General features: G+C 42.9%; 1 protein-coding gene across 5 annotated transcripts in view; it reads right to left on the bottom strand.

The window, feature by feature from the left end:
• Positions 1–8,243, bottom strand: part of GALNTL6 (polypeptide N-acetylgalactosaminyltransferase like 6) — a 958,556-nt gene that overhangs the window by 209,921 nt on the left and 740,392 nt on the right. The gene's annotated exons all lie outside the window — the stretch shown is intronic.

The raw sequence follows: 8,243 nt of genomic DNA, 5'->3' as shown, positions 1-8,243 counted from the left end.
CTCTCAGGATTGTTGTTCAGTGTCTTGTTTCATGTTCATTTGTTTTATCTTATTTAGATAGTAAACTCTTTCAAAAAGAGGCAACATGCCTCATCTATGCCTGATCATTCAAATTCTTATTCTCAGGGGACCTAACTTTAGCTGAAGGGAACTGTGCATTGATTGCAATAGGAAGTGGTTTCAGCCAATGTGAGGTAACAGACGTCAATAGGACGACTCACGTGAATAAGAATTTCTAGGATTGGGCCAACTGGCTGCTATGTAAATTAACTGACTACATTAATGTAAATAAATATATATATTTAAATAAAGTGAAAAACTTAAGGGAAAATTTGATCCCTAAAAGACAGTATTAAGGACAACTGCATCAAAGAACCCTACCTTGGTGTATCCGGTCAGCTCAAAGGGCCAGTGGCTAACCACAGATTTTATTTTAGATGTATTTCTTTATGTCACCAAATATAAACAATTTAGTGTGGACACAGATGGGTGGAAGACAGCAGAGAAGAAGAAAGTAGTGATAGCTGCAATGGTACACAATCCCACGCAGTATTGTTAATGGGTCCGATTGTCCACTGCGCGATGCTAGTTTTATGTTGATGTAATTTCTTGGATTTCAGTGACTTACAGTGTCATGATGTACAGATGAGTCAGACATCATTCGAGTCGGGGCCCTTCTCTTTGTTTCTTCTATAGCCTTCCTTCTCCTCTCAATCTGAGGTTTGTGCAGACCACTGAAAAGCAGGACAGGTTCTGCCTACTCTGGACCAGCTATCTTTGACAAACAGGACCCACCAAAGTCCACCTGACAGTCACAATAAATGTCTACTGTGTAATAAGCACACCTGAGATGTTGACTGTTTGCATGGAGTTAGAAAAATATTTGTATTGTACAATTTTCTTTGGAAAAAAAAAATAAAGTTTGGGGATTTTTTTTTGCCCAAAGTTCCAAAATATTTTAAGAAACTGCTCTGGGCGTTATCCACTTTTTATGAGTTTTAAAACTAATTGTCCAGTTGTGTTTTATGACTAAAATGCCCGGACACAGGTAGATGCAAAATCATTAACAAATGCAAACTGAAAGTCAGTGACGGTGGTTGAGGCTCAGATAGATGAACTATATTAAGTACCCACTTCCTCACTGGTTCCCAAAACCTAGGATCTAGTGTTCAACTGGATTTTCACTAAAGTACAAAACAGATTTTTTTCTCTCACCAGCAAATCTGAAAAAAAATCATATTAGGTCGAACTAATTTTATCTTGACAAAAACAAATTCAATTAACGGAAATGTTGAAATAGTAATTTTGAATTCATTTTTTTTTAAATTGGAATTTGTTTTTAACCAAAACAATTCACTAAAATCTACAACAAATTGTTGAAACATTTTGGTGTTGTCTAATCTGCATTTTTCACCTAAAAAAGTTTTCTATGAAAATTTTCACCCAGCTCTAGTTAGACAGAAAGATGTTATGTACTTAATTAAAGTACATTACACATTGATCAACGTATTCAATGCTTGGTTCATCTGAAATTGCCATAGTATAAAGTGCAATTTGATTTATTCAGTCACTTGTGCTGCTGAATGGTTTAGGTACTATGGAGAAAATGAACACAAAATCATATATGCCTCTTTAAACTGAGGAGGGCAGTCACGAGTTTTTCTGCTCTTGGATCACTGCTGTGCAACATCTAATATGTACTGCCAGTACCATCCATATAATGCCTCTAAAATTCAGGTTAGTTTATAAAAGGGTGAATGCGCCTTCTGGGGAGGAATAACAGTGGAAAATCTGAAATTTAGTGTTCAACCAAATAAGCATCAAGTTAGCACTGAGTTAATGAAGATTTCACAAAAACACTTTTAGATCAATGACTATGATGATCTTCAGTTTGACATTTGTCTGTGCTCCTTGTGCACCTATTTCACTTTATAATGGTCCTTGGGAGACTTTCGTTAATTATTTGATTATAAAGTCATTTAAAAAATAAAATATGCTCACATGGCTAAGTAGTAAAAGTTTAATTTAAAAGCAGCAGACCATGACATAATTTTAGTTTAAAATTAACCTCCTGGGCTGAGGCTAATTAAACTAACTTCTGGGTCACAATGTACACACTTCACTACTTAAAAATACTACTAAAAATTATAAATAGCTTAACACATTTTGCCTCTAGGCGGTTATATTTTATATAGAAGAGCTCTGTTTATCAGAAGAGATTCACAGCATTCTGTGGTCTATTTGTCAGACAAGGTCCCTAAGAGTGGCTAATCTAATCTTTCAGTAACTGTTCGTCTCTGGAAGCCACCTTCTCCTATGGACTCTGAGCCACAGGGCAGAATGGAGGTGGGGAAATAAGGGGCCCCATTCTTCATGATCTTGCATGTTGTGTAATCATTAACACCAGCACAAAGTGAATGCAAAGTGGGTGTAAAATGCTACAAAATTAGAATGCTAATGTTTTACGTCTGCTTTGCACAGGTATCAGTGATTACACAAGGCACACTTGCACACACACAAAAAGTCCATCAGGCCCAGTGTCTCTATTTTTGTTGTCCTTTCCACTGGATTCAACAGGGCCCTTGCATGACTGGGAAAGGAAATTAAAAAAAAAAAAAAAAAAAACCACAGAGCCAAATTAAGTGATATAGAGCAACACTAAAATACATGGTGGTGCAATAGTGAAGTATATAGAGTATTATTTTTCTATGGCCAAAAAGGAAGCTGAAATTACAATTTTTGCACTGTAGTGCACGAATGAGGCCTATCTATTGTGTTGTACACATTGCAGATGCATGGTAATTATGGAGATGCTTGGTCATGACTCCATAATTAAAGTTCTGTTCTGAAATGTGTTTCAAGTAGGGCACACATTTCTGCTTCTCTATATGCATATCGCCTTTTAATATGAAATATAAATGAATTGTTAGTTTCTATGCCCTTCACATTTTCTTTGCAGTTTATGTTTGCTTTCTTTCATACATTTTTGGTGTAAAGCATTTCAGACTGACCTGTGTCCAAAGTTTATACTTGGAAATCTATCATTTTTGTTGACTGATATCTTTCAAAACATTTTTTCTGCACAAAAATTATTCCTCCCCCATTTTACCAATATCACAACAGCCATACCTCTGACTCCCCCTTTACCAAATTACCTTCCACCACCATGCCAAACTCCCACACAAACTTACTGGACCGGGAGCACACCCATATGCAAAACTCTAGCAAATATCTAATGTATATAAAATTTTTAGAAAAAATTAACGTATAAATTTAAATATCTAAATCTAGAAATAAAAAAGACAAAGCAAAAGGAGGAGAGGGCAGTGGAGGGAGTGGGAGACTCCAGCATTTCGTTTTCTTTCCCAAAGTATTTCATTATTTTTCCATCCTAGAATCAGCAGTTCATTCCAACCTACCCTGCTTACAAATCCACTTCTTGCCTACTCCCACTTCATTGCAAAAAAGAGAAATATCCAGCCAACATCTTGGTTGGGATAGAAAGCACTGTATATTTTTGCAGTGACATTATTAAAATCTACAGTAGTGATGTAGTTAAAGGGGAGGAAGGACTACAATCAGGAGGTAAGGGGCAGTTTAAGGTTCTATTTTTCTCCTCCAGCCCCCACTTTGCTCTCCTCTCCCCTAACTTCTTAAGAAACTGACTTAAGATCTTATATCCAAAAATGTAAGAGCCTACACCAAAATTTAGATTCAAAGCTGCTCTTCCCAAGTACCAGCTGGGTTTGGAGGTGAAATATGAATCCACCATTTCCAAGTCCTACTCTTAGCATCCCAAACCTTCAGAAATACACCCATTTTTTCCTTCTTCTCCAATCCCTCCCCTGAAAAACCACCCTCCTCAGCCCATATCACTGAAGGAAACATCTGCAACATCCTAGGAGGTCCTGAGTTTTTCCCTCTACCACCCAGTCCCCATTATTCAGTTCATCCCCTCCTCCGCACACCATTCCAGTTTTCCCAGGAACAAAAACCCAAATCTCTCCTCAAAGGTTACTTTGCTCCCCAACTCCTTCTGAGAAAGCTACAGGTATTAGGGAACACGTTATATAATAAAATACCAACAACTTTTCTTTGTACTATAATTGCCATAATTATGAGCCCCAAGGGCCACAGGCTGGACACCCTTGCTCTATAGCATATAGAGTAGTAAAATAATGATCATTTTAACCCTAACCAAATATATTTTCTCCTCCGGAGGTTTTTAAGGCCTGGCTTGACAAAGCCCTGGCTGGGATGATTTAGTTGGAGTTGGCCCTGCTTTGAGCAAGGGGTTGGACTAGATGACCTCCTGACGTCTCTTCCAATCCTAATCTTCTATGATTCTATGACAGGTTTCAGAGTAGCAGCCGTGTTAGTCTGTATCTGCAAAAAGAAGAACGGGAGTACTTGTGGCACCTTAGAGACTAACAAATTTATTAGAGCATAAGCTTTCATGGACTACAGCCCACTTCTTCGGATGCATAGTGGGCTGTAGTCCACGAAAGCTTATGCTCTAATAAATTTGTTAGTCTCTAAGGTGCCACAAGTACTCCTGTTCTTCTTTTTATGATTCTATGGTATCTTGAAAAGATGATACAATAGAATATAATTAATGAGAATGTCTTGTAGCTAGCAAACAGAGGGAACAGTTCGTATACCTTTCACCTTCCAACGGAATGGGCAAATTCTTTGCCACAACAAACAGCATTAAAATACCACTTTGGATCATTTTATTTATAGTTAAGGCTGTGAGTCTTTCGTGGATTCCATGACTTTCTGGGAGCTCTGATTTCTGCAGCTGCAGCAGCTGACCCCGCCCGAGTCAGTGGCAGCGCCCTGGGCTGCCCCCAGCAGCAGCATCCGCTGGAGCACCCCCGCCTCCAGCATCTAAATTTAGGCATGGGTATCTTTAGTGAAAGTCATGGACAAGTCACTTGCCATAACTTTTTGGTTATTGCCTGTGACCTGTCCGTGACTTTTACTAAAAATACCTGTGCCTAAATTGTAGCCTTATTTATAGTTTAGACAGAGCTCTGATTTTGTGCCAAATGAAGACTAATCTTTTAGTGCAGTGATGGGCAGCAACTCAGTAACTTGGAAGAAGCATTATTAAAAGCACATTTCTTCAACTTTCAAAAAGGAGATACACCAGTAGGCAAAAAAATATTTGGTCTCGTACAATGGGACACTACTATGAATGTACTTATTTATAATCTTTGAGCTTAGTAGCACCCCCAAGATTTTAAATTCCTGTGAAGTTTTAATGGTACACTATATGTTATCCTTGTTGTATCCAAAGTCTTCCCAAAATTCATCCCTCATTCACTTTCTTTATGAATCTTGTGTTGAAAATGATGCAACAACAGCTGGGTTGTAGTCTGAACATATTTTGTGGCTGTCTTCTCTGTTATAAATTAAAGACACTATGTTAATTCATACATTTTTAAACTCAAGATTTCATCTGTGCCATTCTGTTTGCTGGACTACAATATATCAACTTCAATTAAGGTAGCTTTCTTGAGGTCAGAGTTTTGCACACTTGCTACACTGCTACTTTAAGAGTCACCTCACTTCATAACAAATCATGTGATGACCCCGTTGTAGTGAGACCAGATGAAGGGCAGGGAAATCATCTTCAAAAGGTAGCTCCTTTTATCCTTGGAGTGGTGTTAACAGACAATTAAGAGAAAGGAAGAGATTGAGAATTACAAGAAGGGTTCTTTGAGTGAGTGGGGGCTAAGGATTTTGAAGCTAATTGATAGTACTACTCATGGTTAGGACTAAAATGAGCAGGGCTACAATGAAAAAAAATCTTACTTTTCATCAGGCGATGATTTCTTTTGTAAGTACTTAATGCAAACTCCCTTTCATTAAAGGGAGATGAAATTAAAGAGATCCCATTGAATTCAACTGTAAAACTCAGACTTCAATGAGAGCAAGATCAGACGTCAACCTATGCTCTTTTGCCAAATTTTGTGGTTTCTAATTTTATTTCCTGCTCTCCATGTTGCAATATTCTCAATCTGCACTTCTTTCTACCTGCAGTTATTATTACTTGCCATGTGGTAGGGACCCAGTGACCCCAGCTATAGCAGGCTGTCCCTGCGAAGCTAGGACCATGACAGTAGTGGCGGCAGGTGGGCAGGGCACTGAATGCCACTGGCTCCCTGGCCTGGGAAGGGACCTGCAGAGAGGTGCTGATGGGCTGGCGCTGTGTCCGGGGCTGGGCCAGCTGCCCTGACACCATGACAGGGAGTGAGACAGTGTTCCCTCTGCAGTGCCACCCCAAATACCCCCTGCAAGTACACACATACCCCTCCAGCACTCCCCCCAAATACCCCATTCAGCACCCCCATCCAGTTTCCCCTCCCTCTACCGCTTGCAGTGACCTCTGTTTGGGAACTTGAAATATGGTAACCCTAGGGGTTGCTCTGTTCTCAGCGCCTTCGTTTCTGGAGCTGTCAGGAGCGAGTCCACCCTGCCAGCAGCCACCTGACCCCAGTGTCTGGTCTGGGCATTGAGGTTGGGCTTTGTGGCTGTGAGCCCGAAAGCCATGGGGCTGGGGCAGGGCAGCCAAGGGGAGAAAGGGGTGGTTCCACTCTGTGCACAGGGAGTGTGGGAAGAGTGGAATTGAATGCAATGGCAAGTCCCTGGGCAGCAAGCAGGGTGTGACCAGGCTGCTGAGAGTAGGATTGCCAATTTTGTTTGGACATATTCCTGGAGGTATCATCACATGACATAATATTTAATTAAAGATTAATCCTTATTTCCTGGAGACTCCAGGGCAATCCTGGAGGGTTGGCAACTCTAGCCGAGAGGCAGGTGCCCCAGGGGATAAGTACTGCAGGGAGCACCTCGGGGAACATCTCATGGCAGTCAAGCTCCACAGCAGTGTCCAGCTACAGGGGGTGTCACTGGCAAGCACCAGGCTCCTCCGGGGCAAGAGTATGTCAGACACACAGCTTGGAGCTGTGGCGCCCTCCCTGCCTGGGGAGCGCCTGGCTGTGCAGAGGCAGCTGGTTTGGGGAGCAGGGCAGGGAGAGATGCTGGGCAGCCAGTCAGTGCCCTGGGTCCCACAGCACAGAGTCAGGGGCCCGAGCAGCCAGGCAGCTCCCATCAGCTTACAATCTGATGGCTTATGGCAAGACACGACTTTTCAAACTGTGGGGTGCGCCCCTCAGTTTGAAAAAGCCTGTGCTAAATGGAAGGCAGAAATTGGGTGGGGGAGACGGGATGTAACCCTGCGTGCCCCCTCCCAACGTTGCCTCTAGGCTTGCTTGCTCTCCTCGGGTGCTAAAATGCTTAGTTACAGCTCTGCAGACAGACAGTGATGTGGATGGGGGTGATGAGTAGGAGACCAAGATAACAGAAAACAAGCATGAGTTGGATAGTAGGCAGTGGCACCAGCTTCCCCTGCTTAGCCCATATGCGATACCAGTTTTCCACACACTATATATAAAAATCTACTTCAGCCATCTCTGCTGCTCTTCTTTATAGAGGTTATTTCCCCCAAAACGTACCTGGTTCTTACAACCTTAATCTGGTCGATTTATGATCAGATTCAACTCTTTACAGCAATCTTATGCCTATATTTTATGCCTACATTTTAAATTTCATAACATATTTACTTAATACTTTTCTTCAGTATAACATTATATGAAAGGCAAAACACATAGTATTAAAAACATTGTTCTATATTCAGCTCAGCGTGTGGGGATGTGAAAGTAAACATCATTAACCAAGTTCCATGCTGCCCGCCCTTCCGGGGCATTCCAGGAAGGGCCGGCTCTAGGTTTTTTGCCACCCCAAGCAAAAAAAGTTTTGGCCGCCCACCCACCCCACCCCTGGGCTCTCTCCCCCACCCCCACTGCTGCCCCAGCCCTGGGCTCCCCCACACCAGTGCTGACTCCGCCCGCTCCCCCCTCGCCTCCAGCCAGTCCAGCGCTAGCAGAGTCAGGGTAAGCAACGGGGCTCCCGGGCCACGCCTTAGCCCAGGGTCCCTCCAGTCAGGGCTCCCACCTCCAGGACCGACCAGGACCCGGGAGGGCAGAGCCAGCGGACCGCCCCGGCAGGGGCTGAGGAGCCGGGACAGGGTACCCCAGAGGGAGTGGAGCCCACACAGCAGCGCCCTGCCCTCTATGGCCCCGCTACTGCTTCTGGCCGTCCTGCCACAGCCCCTGGGTGGCATGGGCCGCTTCACCCAGCCCCAGCTGCGGCGCTGGGGGGGTGGGGGGCGGCCA

Source organism: Chrysemys picta, chromosome 5 (assembly GCF_011386835.1).
Source record: "Chrysemys picta bellii isolate R12L10 chromosome 5, ASM1138683v2, whole genome shotgun sequence".
Classification (NCBI taxonomy): domain Eukaryota; kingdom Metazoa; phylum Chordata; order Testudines; family Emydidae; genus Chrysemys; species Chrysemys picta.
Note: the sequence above shows the minus strand (reverse complement) of the source record. Positions and strands in the feature narration are given on the sequence as shown.